This window comes from Diuraphis noxia, unplaced genomic scaffold, assembly GCF_037042655.1.
Source record: "Diuraphis noxia isolate RWA-SAM2 unplaced genomic scaffold, SU_Dnox_SAM2 contig0001, whole genome shotgun sequence".
NCBI lineage: Eukaryota > Metazoa > Arthropoda > Insecta > Hemiptera > Aphididae > Diuraphis > Diuraphis noxia.
Genome location: NW_028301711.1, coordinates 72,810,205 through 72,832,398, shown reverse-complemented (window position 1 = coordinate 72,832,398; position 22,194 = coordinate 72,810,205). Strand labels below are relative to the sequence as shown.

Below are 22,194 nucleotides of genomic sequence, written 5' to 3'. Positions count from 1 at the left end.
TTTTTTTTTTATTAAATTAGTTAATTTATATCAAACCTTTAGGTACCTAATGATTAAGTCAAAATTCTAAATACCTACGTCTCAGCGATCGTAGGGCGTGAGTTTGAAAATCGAATATATTTTTTGGGCCAAAATTACCACTATACAATATATGTAATAATATAATAATGTGCACTATCGTTAGTGTTTTTGAATAAAATATAATTGGAAAAAGTAATTTGCGTTTGTCAAAATGAATCGAACCGAAATATATTATATATCCATCACTTGTAAAAATATATACGATAATACTATGATGACGTCTGATGGCGTTTTATTAGTTTTATTTTGTATTTTGTATTTTTTTTTGTTTTTTGTAATGCTTGCCCCATGGGAAATTCTTCGTTTTGACGATAGCTCTCTCGTACACTAAAAGTTGTCAAAGCTCGGACTTGGGAAAAAAATAACACAAAATTTTGTCAAAATAAAAAGCAAATATCGTTCCGTTGAATCTATCTAATAATAATAATATATTGGAGTACCTATCACTAAACCCACGCCGCTGGCCATTTCCATCGCGACCGAGTGAAACAAAAAAAAAAAAAAGTAGCACATAACGATGATAATATTATTATTATAGTCAGCTGTATAATATGTATGTGTGTACATAGACGGACGAAGAGCATACATTTAATATTATGCTGGGTGGACGCGTTGTATCGTTTACCAGAAAATATAGTAATAAAAAAAATATTGTTTATTTTTGAGATGTCGACTATCATAATATCCCGTCATCCATATCACCAGCGTTCTGCTTTTAATAATAATAATATGTATTCCGTTTTATTTGGGTTTATTTTATTCAACTCCTGGGAAAACATTATCAACGGTTAAGTGTTTCTCTGTTCATTTATATTGTTCAAACGTCGTCTTTTAATTAAGCAAACGTCAGTGGCGTAGCCCAGAGCCGTAGCAATGTCAATTTGCGCTCCTGGCCATTTAACATATTTCCGCCCTTATAAAATAGTTTTTGACACCTCCCTCTCTCTCCCCACAAACACACATAGATATCCAGTACCTGTTTTCTCTCTTGATTGTATAAACTCGATAAAACTTTCTTCAATTGAAATCTCAGTATTATCTATTTTAACATATCTATTAATTTTTAAAATTTGTTCTTTATGTGATATATCAGGCATTCAGGCGTACAATCAAACATAATACCATAATATTTTGCCTCTTTAATACTTGTTATAATTTTATTTCTTATTATTTGTTCTAGTAAAACGATAATTTCATTTTGAATTGTTAGCTAGTACAAAAATTAGGTTGCTTTACTTCTAGGACATGTTGAGCTAGTATGGGAGAATAGTGACTAATAAGTTCTATTAACTGTAAAAAAATACCAGAGTTCAAATCACCAAATTTTTTCAGTAGTAGGTACCTCTTAGGGCCAAATTATTTTTTGAGCAAAAAAGTATAATATAAATTAAAATTCTCAATATGTTACGCCATTTTTCTTTTTCTTTTGTAATAGACTTTTCAAATTCACAGTCTATTGTTACTCCCATTTGTATTTTTTTCCAGTTCTTTCCAAGATATATAAAATTATTTAAATGACTCTTAGATTTTTCGTGATCAAGGATATATGGATTCAAATGCTGCTAGTCTTTAAAACCATTATTTAAAAAAAGGTCATGTTCTATTGTCATTAGAAAATAATAAACATAGAAAACAAAATACAGAATTTTTCACACCACTGTACATGAGTCACTGTGTTCTCACTTTCTGTCCATTAGACAAATTTATATAAAACCACTTTTTATTGAAGTGATGACCTTTGTCATCACTTGGCATATTTTTTGGTTCACAATGTTGTGGCCCCTTTTCTACCAATAGTGTTCTAATGGATGAAGTAATTGATGGCCAAGTTCCAGGGTCGTTAAAATTAATATTACATTCAATATCTATTTGGTTATTTCTAATAAAATAATCCACATTGTCAATTCATCCAGATTCTACTTTTCAGCTTAAATAATTAGAAGATATATCAGATGGTCCTAGCTCAAGTGAAGCAGATTCTACTTCTGAAATGTTTAAATGGTTAGAAGATGTACCAGATGGTTCTAGTCGTTCTAGACGTTCTAGTGGTTCAGGTGGTCCAACTACAATATTATTAGCATAATTCACTTCAGAAATTAACCATTTATATATAACTTTTGAAAATAATATTTTTACAATCAACATGCAACATATTTAAATTAAAAATTTTTATTTTTAAAGACATGGTATTATACTATTATTTGAATACAAATAAATACGTATGTCTTACATAGTTACATTTTATGATTGTATTAAACGTATAAATAAATAAATGCCTTCTGAAAATAATAAATCTCTTGAAAAAAAAAACTAATAAATTTTGTATATTTTGAAGTAAATAATTGTTACCATGATAAATTTAATTTTCCAGTATACTTTCGATGATAGCAAATTTTCATTAGTTAAAATAAAATCGAATGAAAACCAACCCATAAACACAGATAATGTTCTTAACTAAAACTTTTTAAACTTTTTAAATTACCTAGTGAAGACATAGGTATTTGCTATTCCGTACGTGTGTAAGACGTAGATAACAAAAGGATAGGTAGCGTCCAGAAAATATAGCTAATACTAAAAAAAATTAAAACGTTTAAAATGTTATTTAAGAAATACATTTTCAATATGCTAAAATATTTTTTGGAAAATAAAATTTCTCAGAATGATTTAATTTAGGTATTATATTTAATATTAATAACCGAATTAAAGATATTTTTTTATTGATATTACTGACAAGTCAGTTGTCAAAATTACTCTAGTGATAAATATTTGACCTTCGATTATTAAACATAGTCAGTAGAATTAAAATAAATAAAATAAAATAGACACTTGGTGTAAAGATAATTTAGACAAATATTATTAAAAAGATTAATATTATTTCATTTACAGAATTACTTAATTCCAAATAATTTATTTAATAATTTATTAATTAATTTAATACATTTTTTGTTTCTTTTTTGTTTTGATTTGTGAACATTATACTATTTAAATGTATATTTTACATTATTTAAATTCAAATTTGATCGATGAGATCCAAAAAAAATGGTAATTGCAACTTCTTATATACCTACTAGATATTTACATTCTAATAAAACCTAGGTTTCAACTTATATTAATATAATATGATTATAATTTGAACTTTTGATCTATAATTAAGTAAATCAATTTAAATTTGTATAATTATTATTTATAATAATTAGTAACTCACCATACAATTTCTCGAAAATTCTTCCTTTCATGGACTAATATAATATGACTAAATATTGAAATAGGACTAGACTGGTATCGGCCTACCGTCTACCTGCGACAGTACAACCTACCCATAAGTATGACGGACGTCTTTAAAATATAATAAATTTAGAATCCTAATGCGGCTAATATTTAATAATAATTATAACAATCGATTTTCAAAACTACCATGTTGATAATTTACGGGCGTGCTAAGGTGGTGGTATATACCTACTATGTAGTACTAACAATACAAATAATAACACACTTTTATCGGCTATTTAAGCAGTTCTTAAAATATCTAATCGGGCACCCGAGGTAATATTATAACGAGTAACGACATAATATTATTTTTAAACACTTGTAAATTGTAATATTTGTATACACAATAAAATATTATAGTCTCTCACTATAGTGTATAAGCTATAGTATCTAGTAAAACTATTTTGAGCATATTATTGTATATATTGTATACCAATAATAATTAATATCATATTTATTTATTTATTCGTATGGCATAGACAAATGTAACAATATACCTATATACAATTTATGTATAGTAATAAGCAGGTAGCAAAACAGAATATAATGACAAATGGTATAAACAACAGTATAAAAGTATAATGACTAGCATAATGTCCAGGCTTTTCACCCATTCGATAACTTCAGGGGTCGCGTTAAAAATATCCTCGAGCTTTCCTCCGAACTTTCTCTTAGGCCACTCTCGTATGATATGGTCTATGTTCTGGTTGGGGGCACCACAGTCACAACCTGGGTTAGGAGTAATGCCCCATTTGTGCATAAAATATCCCACTCTTCCATGACCTGTACGTAATCGGTTTAAAGTTGTCCAGATTCTCCGTGTTTTTTTGTAGGGTTCCTAATGAGTGAAGAGTTACTTAATTCTGATTTTTCCCATTCAACTTTCCAGCATTGTACTGCATCATATTTGGCAGTGTTGAGTTTAATAGCAGTTTCCCACGGAGGTTTACGTGACTTAAGTCGGCGTATGCATAGGTTGTTGCAGAATTTAGTGTTCATGAATTGGGTGGGAGGTATGGTTACTGAGTTTTGACAACAATTTATCATATAATAACTTAATATCATATAATATAATAAAATATATAAAATAATATCAATATATTATGGTATATTTGAATATTTTATTCTGGATTTTGCGCCGCTTTTTCGCTGCTCCCCTGGCCTTTTCCAGTTTCACCAAGCCCTAACTAAGGCTCTGGTGTAGCCAGAAAATCTCAGGAGGTTTTTTAATCTTAAATCTTTTCAACCACATACACTACAGTAGTATAATGATTAGTGATTACATACACTTGAATTTTAATAAGTTAATTTTATACAAATCTGTACTCATGTACATCACTATAAGATAAGATAAACCAATTGACTAATCAACCAACATCTAAAACTATAATAGCTAGAGACTTGAAATTTACACGGTATTTTTTTTTACCACCATTTAGGGATTCACTAGGAAATTGTTTTCTGAAATTAAAACTTAAAAGAGGTTCTTAATCGAATGTTATCCATCTTGTTTGTTAAGAATTTTCATTGATAGAAGAAAACAAAATATTTATTACCTATGTTTCGATATAATTTTAAACCTATATTTATATCTTCAAAACTACCCAAATAATTATGATATAAATATGTATGATTTACATTTATTTGTCATGCGTGACATCTTGTAGGATTAGTAAATTAGTGTAAGCATAAATTATAAATTAATTCAACTTAAGTCATAATCCCTATACCCCTAAAAAAGTTTTATTCAGTATTGTGTATCGTTTATGATAAATGAACATATATATAGCATAACCAATCATATAGGAAATGTATTAAACGTAAACAAATTTAAAATTGTTTTTTACCTGAAAACAGTATTGCTTTATTGGTAGGTATTAAAAATTAAATGTCAATATAAGTGCAAATTAAATTACTTGAATATTGAAAAAGATGTCCACTTTTATACATTCAATATGGTTTCCGGCCGTTTGGGCTGTATTTAATGTGTATGTCAATTTGGCCTAAAAGTGGTTGGTTTTACTTACTGCAATGTGTCTTGTTTTTAACAATAAATGGTCGCCACACCGTCTTACAAACGTACAACATAACAAAAACTATTTTATACGTGACAACTTGATTCCTTCTGTATTTTTAGTAGAGAAATTACCAAAATTTTGAATTCCACATAGCATGAGAAATAACTTTGTCTGTGCTGTAGTGTCTTTATATTTTGATAACATGAATATAATTAAACTTACCTGTTTGAGAACATTGTTTTTTTTTTTATTTTTTTATTAATTTTATTGGTTAATGGTATCAAAAACATAAAAAGGACTACATCATAGATCAAGTTGTTCCCTAGACGATGTGGAATTAATTCTGCTATAAATACAGAGGGGATAAAATTTTCTTTCTCAAAAAGTCAAAACAGTTTCTGTTGTATTGTACGTTTGTAAGATGGAGACGAAACACGGGAGTGTGGCGTCCTTTCAAAAGTATTCCAAAAGTTTCATATAATCAAATTATCCAGATAAAAAATTCAAACAAAGAATACAAATGGTATTTTGGATGAGTTATTTAAAAAAAAAAGATTCTGTTAAATTTTTATAAAATTATCCGTAAAATTGATATTATGTATACCTTCAATTTTAAAATGTTGAACATTTTTGTACTTTTTGGGTTTAGGAGCTATGATCTATTGACAAAATATGAATGTGACATCACATCATGTTAATCGGAGAATTTTCAACAGAAATCAATGTAATTATATTAATTTAATGTTTGCTGAAGTCCGAATATCACCTCACGCTGGTATAGGTATTCATTAGGTATTCATTGTTGTCAATTGCGATTGTAGTAGTTTCAGACTTGAAATGTTAATTATCGAGGGAATATCATCGTACGGCGTATTATATTATTATAATATAAACACTGACAATATTCGATAAATGACGAACGCTATGGCCGCAATCGCTTTCCCAGTATATCTAATTATTCGTATCATCTGACACTGAACACAGCACTAATGTTTAAGTAATATAGATAATAATATATTATACGAAAAATACAAGATTCACCGATTTATGTTGTATTCCTACAGGTTACGAGTATTGTCTCCTCCATCTTGCCAATAAACGCCAGCCTATCTGCTTGGTATCACATTGCCTATAGCAGGGATGGAAAATAATTTGAACACTACATGCTAAAAATTACCTCTTTTTTTTTTGAGCGTGCCATGATAAATAATATATATTGTAATATAACATGTATATGTAATAAAAATATTTTAATTTTTTGCGTGCCTCAAAATATTTTCTCATCCCACCTCGGACACGAGTGCTATGGATTTGCCATCCCTGGCCTATATAGGAATAGGTATCACGTATTAATATTATTGGACCAGAGGGCAGATTTCGTACCTATTTACATATATTGCTAATTAGTAATTACTATAAATTCTTATTATACCGAGTAATGTCGATAGGTATCTCGAGGTATAATTTCGAACTCAATTGAAATCCACCTAACATTGACATGAGTCCAGTAGAGCTGACAGTGACAAATTATTGCAATAAGACCCGATGTCTCGAACTTTTTTACATCTTCGACTTTTTTCTGTTCTCATAGAGTGCGAACAGAACTAGAGTGTACTGTAAATATCATTCTGCTGGACTTCTAACTACATATTGTGCTAGGTCGGATGCATAAATACTCTCAATAACATAATACTTAATAGTATACGACTGCAGCAGCCTTGTGAGGGTTGTTAAAACTTAAAAATTGTGATTTGATAACTACCGAAGTGCCGTGCGTCTACCAAAGTTTATCAGCAGTCACTGTTGGGCGTCGACTCACTCAGCTGTCGGCAGTTGAAGTCGTTAAGTCGTAAGGGGGGTGACGGTAGGGAGGTGATGATAAGTTGGGAATCCCGTAGGGACTCAACAAAGCCTACTGCGGCAGGCGGCAGCGTTCGTTAACACCCCATCAACAATGTATGTAATGTTTGTTTAGTATATTACTACTCGTAACGACGCCAATATGAAAAAAGAACATGTTATACACGTCAATACTATTATATTGATAATCTTTCGATGATAATAATATTAATAATAAAAATTCACTAAACGTACTGCGTTTATAATTATTATATTATTGTATGAATAACGTTTTATCATAGTGAGATATTTGAAATATTTGAATTACATATAAACTAAGCTGATGGCTGTGAGAGCTACAAATTATAAATGAAATGAAAATTTAAACAAATAAGCGCAATTTTACAAAGGATAACATATTAAATCAGACATAATAGAATTACATAATTATGTCATATTTAAAATTAAATTGGATATCTTAATATATAGAACATATAGAATATATAGAACACTTTAGATTAGTATATATAGAACTTATCCTTCAACAATGTTTTTTTTTATCATTATTATCTTTACAATACATTTTTTATGAAATTTTCATAATTTATTAGGGTAGAAATAATCAAAAAATTTTGTATTAAGAGATTTCTTAAAGAGTAATATTTTAGTAACAAGACAAGTGCTTAAAATCCTCTTTTAATATTATTATTATTATTTGGTTATATATATTAACCTAATGATTTAAATTTATAAGTTATAGCCAATCACATCATAGCATTTAATTAGCATTTGTTTTTAAATAAAATAACATATTTTGATATTTAACAAGAATTTTTTGTGTTCTTTATTATTGTTAATATCTATTACAAACTCACTGTCCAGATTTCTCTATAATTATAAATTTAGATTAGAGCCAGAACTAGGAACAAAAACATTAACTATGATATGCTTAAAATAGTTACGCTTCTAAATGTAAAGGCAATTTTCCGACACTGTAGCCCATATCAGTACGTAAACATTGTTGTTTCGTGTAAATAAAATATTACAATCACGAATTAATTTTTCTCTACATACTATAATTATTTTGTTACAATCAAATATTAATCAAGTGCACCGTATAGTGTGTTGTATTATTTCGTATTTTGTACGTACCTACCTATATGCGGCATTGCAGATTATCTATTCTTAAGTTTGGAAACCTAAATTAAACCTTAAATTAGCAACGAAAATCATTAATTAATTATACAAGTAAAGTTATTATTACCTTTACCTATAGCAATATAACATATTATACGCTTGCCAACCTCCGTTTATTTAGTGGCATATACCACTTTGATGAATCCATTTATGCTTACACAAGTCATCTTTAAGGTTCTTTTTTGTCCGACAAGGGTACTAAGTTTCTTTTATTTTTTCCATCATCAACACCAACTACAAAAGGAACTAACCGATTGACCGTATGGTGCTTCTGAGAATGATTATAGTGAGCATTTGATATTGTAGTGTTGGGACACCCCTGTTAAATATCAAATAATTTAATAAATATTATGAATTACAAATTTTTAATATATTCCGTTATTTTTAATTATGATTTCGATATTATCATGCAATATGCCCTTAACCTAATGATGTAGGTTTGGAGTTTCATATAAATATATAATATTTTATTCACTGAAAATTATTTTGTTTTTATAAATAAATAAATAAAATGTATTCGTATGTTACTTGAAGCTATATGTTATAAATTATATTTATATAATATAATTAAGAATGAAACATGTGGACATTTTAAAATATTATATATTTATAATATTAAAAACTATTATTTTGTAAAGCATATGTAAGTCAGAATAACTATTTCTTTAAACTCAAAATAATATTGTATTTAAGGGCTGGGCATAAAACTTTGAAACATTACCCTGGCGAGGAACTTACTTGCCAATTTTTAAAGTGGACTTCCAAACTCTCCTGACTAAGATAAATGCTTGGAAACAGGTTTGGGATTTCTGGATTGACATTCGATGGCTACGTAAAGTTGGTCTCATAATATCCTAACCTCTGACAACTGCTATAATTCACACTTTTTAATTCAAAATAGTCTCGCTAATGCTTGTTAACTACTCGATAGCTTTGAATAAAGGTTACAAAATGTTTGAACAAAGTTAAAGGGATAACTTCATGGACACTCATTTCTAATTTATACTACATTATGTATCCAAAGCTTGCTTAAATATTGAACTATAGTAAAAAATCTACATAAAATCATAAATAATGTTCTTACCATAAAGTTTTATAATAGGAAGCTAATGTGATTTTTTGAGAATACATTTGCTATGTTACGTATTTGTAAGGCGGGACATAAGTATCTGTGTAGTCGGTGTGTCTCCAATGTTTTGTCACATGTCCATGTGTATAACTTGACCATTTGGTACTGATCTCATTTGGATTAGAGCATGGTTGTGGAATTCAATTAACCAATTTTTTTTCTTCAATTTTTCAATAAATGAAATAAGCAGTAGTATATTTTGACATCAGAAAAAGTATATTTTATAGATTTTATGGCTACCAGGTCAAATGTTCGTGAAATTGATTTAGATTTTAAGCCACGACTTAAATTCCTAAACATTTAAAATATGTGATCATGTATTTTTAAATGCTTTTCTAGAAGGAAAATAAACAGTAAACAGCTAGTATACCATGTAAATATTCAGCTATTATGACGAATACTTAATACTATAATACTTAATACTTAATACTTAATTAATACTATTAATACGAATAAAAAATAATTTAGGTGTAAATTTAAATCTATAATTGGATTTTGTAAAAAGTTTATTTTATTGTTAAAAAATCATCCATTATCGGCGTACCAAATATCAGTTTTGTGTTTTTTTAAATATTGATGCTCTGAGATCGTTCAAAATTTGGTTATAACCAAGGCTTATAGTTTGTGAAAATAATTTTCTTACACTATTTAATGAAGAGTACCTTCTATTATAATAAGCAGTTGGAATCTTTATATTTAGATCTTTAATATTTTTCAACTATTCTTAAATCTACTTATGAAGAACTTTGTATTAAGTTAAGCATTTTGACCCAACGCAAAAATGCTTACTAACATTAATAAAAAAAAATTAAACATATTAAAAATTAACATTTGACAAAATTTTCATGTATTTATGGTTAAAATTTTTTGAATAACAACAAAATAATAAAATAGTTCTTCGAGGATATGTTATTTTAGTGAAGAATATTCATGTATGTCTAACTTCAAACGCTCATAAAAAAATATATTTGATTTTCCGGATAAACTTTTTATGGTCGAATGTGGGAAAACTTGTTTTGGAATCTTGTATTAAATTAAGTCAAAATATTCACAATCTCAAGATTTACTTGTAAAACTATGTTAAGTGCTTTCTTTGGATATAATTGTTCAATGCGCCACTGAGTCACTCTGATCCTCACAACCATCACTAAAACTTGCATACGTCATAGAATCGATTAAATTAAGAGATTTAAATATTTGTGTTTTTATTATTTATGTGTTTAGTATGCGCATTGCCATTGATAACTTCCAACGCAACGTCGTCTATGGTTTTGCTCAAAAGAAACACGACTTTAATTAACTTGATGGAGGGAGAGAGAGAGAGAGAGTTAAACATTATCCATAGTAATGTGGCCCAAGCCCTTATTACTTTATATACACGATATATGATTGTACGATAATTATTGTCCAACATATTGAGCTAATTTAATAAAATGAATAGTTACTCATGTCTCAAAAGTATTATGGTCTATTCTTCTATGTAAATTTCAGTTTTTTTTCCTTTTTGCATGATATGTAATACTAAACTTATTCATTATAGTTTGGTATAATTGTTTTGCAAACTATAGTAGCTAGTAGGTACCTAGGTGGCTATATATATATATTTTGTACTATGCATTCATTAGTTTAATTCAATAGACAATACTAATTGTTTTTTTTTTTTAATCTCATCATGATGTGTCATCATTGCCATTCTTCTATACTCGTACAATATAATATTACAATCATATAATATTATTGTTAGTTGACACTATTTTCAATCTTATCGCCATCATAATTTTAAATTTACAAGCAATTTCATCATTTTTTTCGCAGTGTATACTTATTGGCTATTAACGACGTATACTATTATAGTATAATATTCTATACCACAATTAATTCGAATAATACACTTAAATATCTTTGTTATTTTTTATTCTTTGTCCAATACTAGAATATAAAACGTAATAAGATTTTAATAATTCTGGAATCATCAGGTGTATGTAGTTTGCCATGTTCGCAACTTGTAAAAAACTAGCATTACGAAATTTTAACTGGTGAACTAAAAAGTAATGCCGAAAAAGCAATTTAGACGCAACGCAACGCAATATAATAATTATACGATCATAATATTTTTTATAATAATTTCATAGAAACAGCATTCAGCTCTGACGCCGAATATTGTCACGCGTTTACAACAAAAAAGTTTAAAAAAATTTTTTTATAATGTTATAACATTATAATAATGGATTTCAAGTGTATCTCGTCATCTTTGAGTAGGATGTGTTGAATTTGTATTCAATGATAAATCAATGTCAAACTATTTTGAGCAAAGGAGGCCGCAAAATGGAGCTGACGGATCAGAGTCTAATAATTCCAAGGACAGTTTATGCAACATGATATTTACACTATTATTCTTTTGTAAGTATTTTCTAAAGGTTAGAATTGGTGAATTTAATTTTATCAAAAAATATTATAGTATACGTTTATAGGTACTTAACTTGCAACTAATATTATATAAGTTAATACCAACGTACCACGTAGAATCGTATGAATAGATTCCAGCCATTGTGCCGTATAAAATAGCTTAAAATTAGACTAAATATTATTTTTAAATGTCATTGTGAACCTACTGAAAATGATAGTATCTACCATAAATAATTTATAGATAATAGTTGAAAGTTTCAAGTTGCTTGGAATATTTTAAAATTGTTAGAATCATTATTATATAAAAGTAATAACGAGTTAACTAGATCCACTAATCGCTACTTTCCGGAAACAGTTGAAACCATCATAAAAGTTGAATCGAATGTACTGATCCAAAGTATATAAATATAATATCTATCCGTATTTTGCATGATTAAATTTTGTATTTTGTAATTATACAAAGTGTATTCTTGTGGTTTTTATATAAATAGAAATACAAATGTAACAACTAACAAAAAAAATAAATATTTGACAGTAAGGCTGGAAGAAACAACTAGTTATGTGTATAAAAGTGGATTATATTCCTTTTGTATCACAGCATAATTCGAGAATGTTTTTACTGATTTTATTCTTCTTGTTTTTTGAGGACATCATGGAGCAGGTTTATCATAGATAATAAAGAAATAGATGTTCCATTCTTATACCTTATACACAGAGCGTTCCGTTATCGTCGAAAACATTTGTTACCACAATAGTGTTAGACAATGGTTGCCGAGTAATATTGGTATTTGATAAATGATAATATTCTTAATTTTGTTATTGTCAATAATAAACATTAAATAATAATTCAAAATTAATAAATTGTTATTTATTAAATATTTTAATGAATGAGTTCATAGCTACATTATTATAGTTTATATAATATTCATTATTCATAATTAATGATCTTCATAGTTAATAATTATAAGAAAATCAAGATTTAAAAAAAAAAATATATTTATAGGTACCTAAACATATTAATGTTATTGGTTTTGAAATTGCACATATTTTTTTTATTTAGACCTAATTTTTACTGCATCATTTTTCTTTTTAATTCATGATACATTCTTATGTTTAAATAATTTAAGATAACTAAATTTGTAAATTGGACCCTGTGAGTATCCAAAATTAATATATTTTCGCTGCAGTCGTTACTAAAATATAAACTGAATTAATGCAAATTGTTTTTTTGTTTTATTCCAGAGGAAGTTTATGTTTTTTTTTGATTTACACTAAATGAACTATTTATGAAAACTCGTTCTGCTTCTAAATACATTTTTCTTACTGTCTCACTAGGCTTGGATAATCTTCAACGATCTCAGTTGTTAAGCAATTGTGAATATGAAGTTGTTGGTAGTAGTAAAAAGTAGGTATTTTTATACAGTTTTCACTGAAAGTTTCGTAGCTAGGAATTTAGCCAAAAATATAAATACAATATTTCTTTTAACTACACTCTTTGTAGGTACCTAAGATAAAGTTTGTAATAAATTTAGCAACAAATTATATAGGTGAATAAAAATTTGGTTTATTATGGCTCTAATATTTTAACTGCATCCTTTTTGGGGTGTGATAGTAGTTATTGGTAAGACTGTAAAAAGTAAACTCCGAGGTTCGCATTATCGAAATATCGTACTATACATTTATTAACCGCGGCTATGTGAACAATTCACAATTAAGAGGACGTGGTACTCGCGTGTGTTATCTCCATCTTACAAGTGCGTAACATGGTAAATTTTACGGTTAGTAGATCATGTTTAGGCGTTTAGCTCTATTAGTTTAAAAATTTGACTGAATTGACATCTTATAAAATTTAAAGCTATGCGTATTATTTAGACGGCCTCGTGGGCTTCTTTTATATTTTAATTTTGAAGTGATTTATAAGTATTTTAACTTGTACAATAAATAAGTTTTTATTGTAAATGCTGGCAACGCATTTTGTTTGCGACATGGTGTAATAAACACTTCCCAATACGATTATCAGGGAAACTAGGAATATGATTTTCATCATTCCTTTAAAGCAGTATAAAATTTCACAATTGTAATGGAATTGCTTAATTATTTACTAAATGACATATTTTATTAACTTGAAATTTGGAAGTGTTGTTCTTTAATTCTCTAGGTATGCTTGCAAATTGTTATTTATCAGCCTTTATATACCTAACCTATAACAACTTTACAAAAAACAATCTTTAGTATATTTTTTTGGTGTAAAAATGGTGACACTATTGTATTTTATTTTAGTTATTAGTTTTATCGATTTTTTAATAAATAATTAACTTTATCAGACTAAATGTATGCCTATGACACTCACAAAGAATGTGACTTTCCATTGGTGAAAGAATTTTCGAAATTGCTCCAGTAGTTCCAGAGATTACTCTCAAAACGTCATTAGTTGACTTATCTTTATATAATAGTATAGATAACTAAATGATCTAAATGTATTCAACATAAAATTAGTACAGTTTCATGGTAAAAAATAATAGTAATTTCCTGCCAAGATATGTATAAAATATTTGAATTAGAAACGTGTTACCATTTCGCATGCAGTGTTGGGCATCATCACCAGGATTAAAATTCTAAACAACGAATTAAACACAATTTTGAATCATATAAAGTTGATATTTTTAGCGGGAAACGAAGTGCACGTAGATTAGCTACTAATATTATGAAACTGAAGAGTTAAAAAAGTTTGAACGCGTTACAACTCAGGAACTACTGGTTCGAATGGGTAGTCGTTTCATTCCATTCTCCGAATCCAGTCATACAACACAACGCAGACAGACAAAAACAATTTCGAAATATTAATTTATACATAATATAAAAAAAAATATATATCCAAGGAGAAATTTTACGTTTAGAGTTTATCTCCAAAGTATGCCACAAATATAGATTAATTTAATTTTTGTTTTAAACGTATATGATTATGACTATTGTTTTATTAAAATTTGTATTAAATTTTTCAAAAAATTTTGTTTAATGTGTTAATATATTGCAAGACTGATATTTCTTACAACAATTCGAGTGACATTTATTTTTTGTAGGAGTTAACGCTATCTTTTTAGGAGTCAACACTATTTTTTGTTGGAGATTAAACTTCATTTGTAGGAGTTTACCATTCCCCCAAAAACCAGTTATATATGGATTGATAACAAATTCCATTTGGCCAAATCCTACTTTTCCTAATCCCGTTTTTCTGAAAAATTCTAGGTTAATATTTTAAACAAAAGCCAAAAATGTCCAGGAATTTTGAAGAAAATCGATGCATTATTAAAGCGGTAAGTATAAGGTATTTCAGGCGACATCATCGCAGAATCATCGTTCCGTAGTCTTATCGCTGATTAAGTGACTAATAATAATAAAAATTTACATCTACAAGTGTTGCAGATAATGGAATACCTAGACGAAATTATCTACTACTAATTTATAATTTCGTCCCAATTCGACCTTAAAATTTATGTAAAAGATATTAGATTATTGGTTACAGTATGAACTATTAATTTTGAAAATCCTTGTTTTAAATAATAATAAATAATAAATAAATTGTTAATCGGATTAATCCTCAGAATATCCTAAACCTCAAAAATTTCTTTTATTTTCAACTAACAAAAACTTATAATGAGCTTTGTGTCACATTATCAATTTTTGAACTTAAGATATTTTTACAATGATTATTAATAAAAAAAACTATTAAAACTCGAACTTATCCTTGTAAATATCTCAGAAGAGTCGCAATATTTTTGCGAAAATGTATGGTGCATACTGCATAGAAGTTGCTAATAAAAACTTTCAGTGATGTATTTACTGTGAATTTTTATTAGAGTCAGATTAAAAACAAAATCAATTTTTTTTTTGAAAACGGGATTTGCGTAACATTTTTTAGGTCTTAAATCACGTCTTAAATTCCTAATCATTGAAAACATATAATCATATATTTTTTATTGCTTATCCGTAAGTTAAGTATAAACAATATAGGCAGTACTATCTTGTCAATATGTAGTATGACATAAACTTGAGTAAATAATAATTGAGGTGCAAATATTTCAATGTACCATCCATCTACCAAGTATCAGAGTTTTCTAAAATATCAAGGCCCTGAGATCCCACAAAATTAATATTCTTCTATAACCAAGGCTGTTATATATATTTAAATGTAATTCTTCTTTACTATTTTATGGAGAGTAATACGATAAGCTGTTGAAGTTTCTCTAGTGAGATTAGGTCGTCGGGATTTTACAATGCTGCCTGAATTTCTGGACGTTTTAATTGAACTGTTTTTCTTTCGAACACTAAATTGATTATAAATAATAATATTTGTTAAAAATGATATGTATTTAGTATTAACGAATTATTTTTACTTAAAGTCTTGTAATTACTTTAACTGCTGGCTGCTGCTGATAATAGTCTGACACAAAACACTTTCCTTAATAACTAATAATAACAACTAATATGAGTTCTATTTTTTTTAAATGTTCACGTTTTTACTTTTGTAATAAATTGATGTTTCGACTTCAATTTTAGCCATCTCAGATTCATGTGTATGTCAGTAATTTTTGTATTTCATCAATTCCAGTGTAAACTCAAGATTTGCATATATCTTTATGTTTTGTACGAATACAATTAAATTTGTCGAATATATTCATATAATATGATCTTGTACAAACATTTTACATATACAATATAATATTATATTATCAAGTGTACTGCCGCAGAATTTTTCGGTTTTTGTCTGTAGACGCCACAAGAGGCAGAATTGGAATTAACGGATTTTATAATAATGTTATCGTATTTGTATTAAAGGACTATACAACTAAAATAATCCTAATTTTTTTTATTGTGTTAAAATGTAGTGCTTAAAAAAAGAAAAATTTTGGTGGTATAAAAATTTTTGTCGGACAATTTCTTCGGAGTTTATTTATAAGTCACGTAAAACGCGTGACGTCATAAAATCACACCATCCGCCGGGTCGTATCTAAAATACACGCGTTGTAGTTATTTCACTAGATTAAAATAACTATAGAGAAAAATTGATTTAAGGTATAAGTTACTAAAGTACATTTATAAAAAGGTTATACATTTCTTTAGATGATCATATTATTTTTACAGTATTAAAATATGTTTCAGGGTAGTTTACAAGAAAGACAAAAAATTAAAATATAAAAAATAGCAAATATATTATATTAAATAATATTATACACCTTTAATTAAAGTTTTAACAAATGTGTTATTATAATTTATAATTTATAGTTTAAGAACTAAAATAAATATGTAAAACAAACCTCACAATAAAATATACATAAGTACTAATTCAAATAAGGTAGGTTCATAAAATTGAATACAGGTAAGTATATAGTAGGTTTATACTGCAATAAAACAGTTTACATATTTGATATTATTTTTTTATATAGTATATTATTAATTATAATGTTAAATGTTTAATGAATTGTATTAAGTAATAGATTACACGAATTACGCGTTTTGAAAACCAACATATAATCCGTTCTCCTTAGGATAACGTTCACGATTTTTTTTGACCACACATGATGGAATAACAACTCTATTCCTTATAGACTATAGTATAAAACAAACACAATAAAGAATAAAATAACTGGACACATGGTATAATGACAAAAATGATCGAAGAAGCTGAAAAAGAAATTTTACCACAGCAATTTGACGTACAAAGAGAATGTAAATATGTAATAGGTACTAACATCCCAAAAATTTTTATCAAATTTATCCAACATTTCACCTTCCTTATGACGAATTAAAATCAAAGAGGTATTAAGATTTACCTAAAAATATAATTTAATTAGCTAAATTAGCTATTATTAAATATATTATAATAATTCAATTACGTATAACATAATACCTATGCATTTTTATTTTTTGTTTGAATTAATATATTTTATTGTGAGGTTTTTTTTGCATATTTATTTTAGTTCTTAAACTATAAATTTTATAATAACACATTTGTTTAAACTTTAATTAAAACTGTATAATATTATTTAATATAATATATTTGCTATTTTTAATTTTTTAATTTTTTGTCTTTCTTGTAAACTACCCTGAAACATATTTTAATACTGTAAAAATAATATGATCATCTAAAGAAATGTATAACCTTTTTATAAATGTACTTTAGTAATTTATACCTTAGATCAATTTTTCTCTATAGTTATTTTAATCGAGTGAAATAACTACAACGCGTAGTGTATTTTAGATACGGCCCGGCGAACGGTGTGATTTTATATTCACGCGTTTTACACGACTTATAAATAATCACCGAAGCAATTGTCCGACAAAAATTTTTATACCACTAAAATTTTTCTTTTATTAAGCACTACATTTTCACACAATAAAAAAAATTAGGATTTTTTAGTTGTATAGTCCTTTAAGGTTTTGTTTGAGAAAGGGGGCCACTATACATTTATGTGGCGTGCACGACACCCTTGTCATACGTGAGTGGCCTGAGATGTAAGACTGCTGCACTCTAACATCTGCAGCAATCAAAATGAGTACTATAATAATGGTACACATGGACATCGTCCGGATACTGCATTTCCGGCCATACGACGATTCAAACCTGCAACGGATGCAGACGTCCCGGCGACGTCGGACTCACGAGCTGAGCGGTCCGCGTATAATGGCGATCGACTTCCACACCTGACCTAGTTTGCGTACGCCCATAATAATTGTTTTTCGTTTCGGTTCTTACACCCGTGGAAGTCCTATTATGGCTGTTATTACATCGAAGAAGCGCTTAATTGGTCGCCTGTTGTATAGAGTAGGCGATGTTGGTACACAGCTATATGGCAATAAATCACAAATACGCGTTCGTTACGTATATTTTATCTGGATACCTATATAATATAAAAGTGTAATATCCTCTACCGTTTAAATCATTGTTGAAATTTTTGATGTGGGACAACGTAAATAATAATGAAATACTGTAATGGGGACGAGTGTATTGATTTCTAGTGTGAAATTTTTTCGTTTTGTTATTAAACATTTTCAAACATGTGAGAAAGTGTGTAATTACATAATATTCTCTGCAGGTATCCCAGTTGGAAAATTGATTTTTCTCTGGAAACTAGTTTTAGGTACAGATATTAGATTGCTGTAGGTACGGCTAATTATTGGTTCTGGTACAAAATTATTAAAGCACAATAATATTATTTGTTATTAATGGTAAAAAAGTCACATATTATGCCATGAGTATAATCGGGATAAACAACCTAAAAATTAAGGAAAAAACAGAAATTTTCACGCACAATCAGTTTTCGATAAAACTGATTTCGGTTTTTGATGTAAATTAAAAACAAATGACTATAAATTGTTACATGAAATTATAACCGAATGTTTATTTAAGTATATTCTATCCACCATGCAATTTTCAAAAAATGTCGACTTAAGTTTAACTATTTATGGGCATATGCAATTTTCGATGATAATTAGTTTTTTTTAAATTAATATCGATAAAAATTTATTTGTTGGGTAGAAAAGCTTAAAAATTTAATACAAGGCTCCTAACAAATTGTTACAATAGCAATAGAAAAATTAATAAATACATAGTCTCAATTTTTTTTATAAGCATTCAAAGTTTGAATTTTGATAAAATACGTAAAAATCACAAATTATTTTCAGCTAGAAATTCATAAAAAAATTTCTTTTTAAATCTAAGATTTTTACAACATTGGATTTTCACTGGATTTCACATTTAGCGATTTTCTTATTGTGGTGTTTAACTCTAAAACAAATGACCAGATACTTGAAATTTTTACTGAATGTTTTATAGTCATTTTCTATATATGATAAAATTTTCAAATATTTTGATTTGTTTTGAGCTGTTTACTGACATTTTAATTTTTCAACTTTTTTAAGTTTTTTATCTATAAATATCGATAAAAACGTATTTGTTGGGTAGAAAAGCTTGAAAATTTAATTCAATACTTTTAACATATTGTTATAATAGCAGATGAAAAATATTAAAAATACATAGTCACGAATTTTTTTTTATAAGCATTTAAAGTTCAAATTTTGACTAAATACGTAACAATTACGGCAATGTTCAAATTATCTTAGATAGAAATTCATAAATGTTTTTTTTTTTTTAAATTTAAGAATGAAAATTTTATTTAAGATTCCTTATAGGTTTGTCTATCTTTATAAAAAAAAAAATCAAAAATGTCCACCGGAAAGTCAAATATTTTAATAAGTATTATCGTTTTTCGTATACAATAAAATAATATCATTGAATTAAAATTGAATTCTATCCATTACAGTAACCCACTTGTAACCTTGTAACCTACTGTACAGCAGAGAGATATCCACTTCACCGCTTTTATATATTTGAAAATATCATCTCTTTTTTATGTTTAAATTAAAAACTTACCAAAATGTACTTAAAATGAATTATATATATATTATTTATTTTTTTCCCCGTTCCCCATTCCCCTCCCCCCATAATAAAATATCCATCATATATTTTTACGGAAAAACATACAGTATATACACATCTGCATACTGTGTTACTGGTCTGACAAATTTCCCCCCAAAAAAGATAACTTTACTGTAACATCTATAGTTGAATGACATAGGTGTGCGCACGGACTATGCAGAGTATGCGCTAGCATAAACCTGCGGGGGTAGTCATCATTTTTCACCAAAGTGGCCTTAAACTGTGATCACCTTGTCAGTTTTCCATCACATCAAAAAAAATTAATGGATTGTTTTAGATATTTTTTTGAAAACCCTTGAATGCTTGAATCCAGCAAAATGTAACGATTACTACGATATACACATATCACCTCACCACACCTCGTAGATTTGGGTTTTAATAATATCACAACTTTGAACAAATTCTAATATTCCTACCGAAGCTTTTAGTAAATAAAATGTGTTTGACGTTCGAAATACATCTGGCCCGTAGATTAGAATATAGTACGTGGTATTTATCTGTACCATGAATCGATAAAGTGTGCGGTTTTTGTCCATCTCATTGGATTCAAAATCATAAATGTGTGGTTATTGTGTACTTATACTTTGTCTATTACTAAGCATTGGGGAGGGGCGAGTGAGTGTCACCGAGATAATTTTTTTTCAAGCAATACCTACTTTCTTTGTGTAGTGTAACGTACATAAATTCTTTGTAACTTATAAAGTTATGAATTATATTACTAATAAGATTAATTCTCTTCAATATGATTTCCTTATTGTTTTTACCTATTCTTTACGTTACGTTACGCGGTTACGCCATCGTCAGATCTGAGGCGTTTTTTCATAAAATATATATTATCGTGTGTTTGATAAAAGTTATAATAAGTTATGGTGTTGTCCAGTAATTCTGTTGAAATAAAAAATAAATTTATATGTTTACTACACATTTTAAATTGGTACTTATATTAATTAATACATTCTTCCGTATACAATCGTGTAAATGCAATATTATATGTAGGCATACCATAATATAGTTGTTAACTAATACAAGCATTGTACAGTCCTAAGAAAAAAGCGAGTATGCATAATAATAGGAGACATTTTATGAACGAAGGGACCATAGAGTTAACCATATAGGTAGGTCATATAAGCTCTTAAACGAACAAAATATTATTAAAGCATTACAACAACTTTAGACCAATTCCTTTCCTCTCTCCCGCAAACAAAACTGTTTTCCTGTTACGGCACTGAGAGACAATATAAAAAATAAAATATCTCTGCCACGGAACAAACCGGCTCGGGTACTGGAAAAAAATTAAATTAATTTCACAAAAAAAATATAGGTACAATCACATCGACGCCGCGCCGTCGCGTCAGATCGTCATTTGTTATTTCCGCATGTCCTGATGGAGAATACGTCGTCAACCCCCTCCCCACCTAAACGACGATCACCACTGATCCGTTAGTGTCGTCCAATACCACGCGTCCATGCCATGTCGTACATTATAATATAATAACCAATATGTCTCATGTCTTATTATTATTATATTTTTCATGCATTTGTGTGTACAATACGTCGACGAGCAACAGTATTGGCCGCGTAATTAATGACAATGCCGCCGCCGCCGACGTGACCTAACATAAACGCGGCGACGATGTGGAGTAGGTCATTGTACGGCATTCAGCAAACTCAGTTGAGCGGTTCTTTTTTCGACTCGAACAATCGTCGTCTGCCGTTTAAGAGTAAACAGCAACAACAATATCATATTATAAATTTATAAA

At 28.1% G+C, this 22,194-nt stretch overlaps 1 long non-coding RNA gene and 1 pseudogene across 1 annotated transcript in view; both read left to right on the top strand.

Moving 5' to 3' along the window:
- Positions 1 to 22,194, top strand: part of LOC149061615 (uncharacterized) — a 587,539-nt pseudogene that overhangs the window by 31,291 nt on the left and 534,054 nt on the right.
- LOC149061630 (uncharacterized) overlaps positions 1 to 22,194 on the top strand; it is a 50,735-nt gene that overhangs the window by 7,505 nt on the left and 21,036 nt on the right. The gene's annotated exons all lie outside the window — the stretch shown is intronic.